General features: G+C 44.4%; 1 pseudogene; it reads right to left on the minus strand.

Annotated features, from left to right (window-relative positions):
• Positions 1 to 439: 439 nt before the first annotated feature.
• On the minus strand, positions 440 to 2,871 carry LOC144370047 (protein TFG pseudogene; annotated as a pseudogene).
• Positions 2,872 to 4,131: the final 1,260 nt, after the last annotated feature.

The following is a 4,131-nucleotide window of genomic DNA, read 5'->3' on the forward strand; positions in this document are numbered from 1 at the left end:
CATGCCCTTGGATATCAGAATTCCAGGATACCTCTCCTTTAGACTCAAGGATTTGCATGAGCAGGGCTCCCCAATCCCTGCCAGTTTACTGACTTTCAACCTAGAACTTAGAATTACACCTTTGTCTTCACTAGTTCTGAGGCTTTTTGCCTTGAAGTAAGCCATACTGCATCCCTAGCTCTCCAGCTTACACTGCCTATCATATAACGTCTCATTCTTTAAAATTGTGACAATCAATTTCCCTAATGAATACTCTCTTATCTTTCTAGTCTGTCACCTCTGGTTATTAATGTACCATGCTCTTTCAATATGAGATGTATAGTATATTTCTTTATCAAATCAGACTAGTCTAATCATCTAATCTCTCTGTTGCAACTTTTTTTGATTCAATCACTTTTATTAACCTATTAATGTTACATTTTATACATAATATCTAGTCATCTTCTCTACTTTAGCACAGCATGTTAACAGTAAAAAGCCAAGTAAGATGGCTAAACCTCAACCTAGCATTTTAATATCCTCTGGACAAGGGAAGCTAGAAAGCCAATCACTTTACACACATGTAAATGTAGTGTTCCAAAATAACTAGAAAGTTGCTATACTTTTAAGCAGGGGAGGAAGAAAACCAACTTTCATTTTGGTCTTTTGTTCTTGAAAATTATACTTTCAATTAACAGCAACAATGACATAAAAATGCTCTGTGTTTTGAATTTATTAACTTCAATACAAATTAAAATATAATATTGGAGCTTTTTACGAGGTAATAGCTAGCAGCTACATTCATCAGTGCAGCTGGCCTCCTTATGGATACCCAGGTCCAGGTTGAGTATAGCCCTGACCAAAATTACATGCACAAGGGTCAGGCCCATTTGGAGGAGGGGCCATGGTACTTCCAGAAGGTGTAGTAAAACTTGGTCTTGGTTGATAAGCCCTGGGTTGGTTTGGAGCCATTCGAGGCTGAGAGACAGGGGGCCACAGTAGAATTAGTAGGCTGAGACATTTGGATAGGATAATGGCTCACCTGGTACTGCTGTGGTGGTTGAGCAGCCAGTTGCTGAGGCTGACCAGAAAATGTAGGAGCTGGTGCCTGGGAAGTTGGTTGCTAGCCATATCCCTGGAACTGCTGAGGTTGTGGTGTCTAGTTTACTGACTATAGCTAGCTGAATACTGCATACCATACTTCTGAGGTGGCTGAGGTGGAGCTTGAGGCTGTTGGGCACCATAGCCGGCTTGCTGCTGGTACTGTTGGTACATCTGACCTTCAATCTGACCTGCTTGTGTTTGGCCTCCTGTATATGGAGGCTGTTGTAGCTGAACTCCTGGTGGGTGGGCTGCTGAAGAGGAGGAAGCAATGCTGTCGTCAGGCCTTCCTGAATGGTTGTCTGTAGGAGCACTGGGTGGCCCTGAAACCTGATCATCTGTTAAATCAAATGCTGACTTTACATTTTTGTTGATTTCATCTTGGTTTTTCAAATGACCAAAAGCTGACATACTTGCTGCCACAAACTGAGTAGACTGTTTTCCAAAAGAATAAGAAGCAGCAGGCTTTTCTTCCCTACCATCCACAGTAACATTTTCAGGAATATTGGTGGAAGGTCCTGGTTCTCCAGGTGATTCCAAGCTATCCAATAAGTGATTCACTGTATTTCTAAGTTCTATCAGTTCTTGACAGAGAAATTTCACCTGACTTGATTCAAGGAGTCTTGGTTGGCCATTAACAAATAATGTCAGTTTCAGTATCCTACTACACTGAATAGCAAAGGAAAGCCAGAACTATCAAAAATTGTTATAAGATCTCCACTTTCATCGTTATACTTTATTGTAACTTCATCATTACTTAGAAGTTTTCCTCTGAAAACTTGATGCATCATTAGCACTAATTCATCATATCTTCATAAGTAATATCTTCATTATGAATGGGAATTCTTCTAATATCCTCCCCAAGTTGAGCTTTGATAATTATCTTCCCTCTTAGGTCCAACTGTCCATTCATGATGGACTCCAGGATATTCTTATATAACTCTAGAGAAAAACAGCTTACAAGACCTTTGCTCGGGACTCCGTTGACAGGCTGATGAGAGTCCACCACCATAGACCCTCCGCAGCCACTGCACCTAGCTCGCAGACTGCCATGGGCCCCAGCCAATCACACAGACCCAACTAGCCTAGCCGCCACCCCCTTTTTTGACATGTGTATTGGAACGATTTTATTTAAGTACAGTGGGCCCCACCAGGCAATGTGGTTTGTTTGAGACTGTGCGAGGGATGGGTTTGAGCTAAGAGAAGGTGGGTGAGCTGGATAAGCACACTGTGGGTTGCCACATTGCTTTCACACATCTGCTTTGGCCCACATCTGGCAGGGGCCTTTGGTCATCGGATGGAGTAGGGGAAGAATACTGCCTGGAATCTAAGACTAGGTTGGGACTTGCTGTCACAGGTGAGGGTCCCAGTGAAGACAGGCTCCCCCAGCTTTGTATCATTTGGGTTAATACAGCCCTTAGTAGTGGTCACTACTTGAGCCACTACTAAGGGCCAGGCCTGAGCCCTCCTGGCACTCTGGTCTGGCCCTTTCCTGCACTCCCTTCCCAAATGGATCCAAAGATGAGAACAGCACATGATCAACCCAGAGGGGGCATTCCTGCCCTTCAACCAAGTCCCTCTACTCAGCTAGAGTGCAAAAGGCAACTTGGTTAACTGCAGCTTTTTCCAGTCTCATGGAGACTGTCCCCAATGCCCCTCTCTTACAAGGGGCCTATGCTGAAGAGTGATTCTGCCTCCTATTTCAAAAATCCCAACCAGAAACCAGACTGTTGGTTTCAGGGTGGTGAGTAAGTGCAGAAGGGAGAGAAAAAAGGGGGCTGGTGAGGAGAGTGTAGCCTTCAATCTTGAAGGGTCCTGAGGCCTATGGATACTGTTAGTTCACCATCAGTGGGGAATGGCGAGGCCCTGAATGCTACACTAAACCTAGGTGCTGTAAACATTAGTTTGAGCATAGTGACTAGTAGGCAGGAAGCAGTAAGCCCCCTCCCCAGTCCCCTTACTGAACAAACACTTCAATAAATAAAATTGTTAAGATGGAATTGAAACAAGGATGGATGAGAAGTGAGTGATAAGACCAGAGCCAACAGGCTCCTTAAACTCTCCCAAGACCCTCTGGATGGAACTGGAGCTTGAAGCATTAATTCTGCAGACAATCAGAGCTGGTCTCTTCAAGTGTTCAGTGTGGTCCTGGTGTCCAGGTGGACATGAAGGCTCCCTGCTTTCTCCTTACCCCAGTCTCTATAACCATAATGGAGAGCTTCTCAGCCTCCTAAACCCAAACCACAACAAAATGAGAGGGACCTAGTCCCAGTCCCAGTCCTCAGTCCATGATCAAGAGACACCAATAGCAGAATAAGGAGGTAGGGAAGGCAGCAGCTGCCTTGGACCTGCACCTGGAGGTGGTGGTAGGGTGGGGCCAGCCCAGCCTAGGCAGCACAGCATCAAGATCTCCCTCTGGTGGCCACAAGGGTCCCACACAGCCAAGCAAAAGCCCTGCTGAGGAACAAAGTGGGGTCTCTGCCAGTGCTCTTCCCTGTCAGGGGCCAGTTAGTGGTCAACCCCAGGCCTCAAGCCATCACCATCGTGGGTCTGTAGCAACTCTTTAAGGATGAACTTGTCTATTCTTCCTTGCATATTTTTAATAATATTTATTTTTTAATTATAGTTGAACATGATACCTTTATTTTATTTATTTACTTTTATGTGGTGCTGAAGATTGAACATGCTAGAAAGCACTCTACTGCTGAGCTACAATACTAGCCCCCCTTGAATATTTTTTTCTGAGAAAAAGGAAAAATAACTTTATTGCTTTGCTAGCAAAGGAGAAATACAGGGGACTCTGTCCCAGAGGCTGTGCTTTTGACCATCGGAAGAACAGAGAGCTTTTAAAGAGGTGAGTGTAAGGTCACATTCCGGCTGTACCCTCTCAGGGGTCATGATTCACTTGTAGACTTGAGAGAGAGCCATTTCTTAGTCTTCAGGAACCATCCCCAAATCCAAATTACTTCAGTATCGTGTGTGTGTGTACATAAGGATAGATAATTCTATCTAGGATGGCAGGAAGAGTAATCTTGCTTTTCCCAAGGTTAT

The sequence above is a fragment of the Ictidomys tridecemlineatus genome, chromosome 2 (assembly GCF_052094955.1).
Source record: "Ictidomys tridecemlineatus isolate mIctTri1 chromosome 2, mIctTri1.hap1, whole genome shotgun sequence".
In the NCBI taxonomy this organism is placed as follows: Eukaryota; Metazoa; Chordata; class Mammalia; order Rodentia; family Sciuridae; genus Ictidomys; species Ictidomys tridecemlineatus.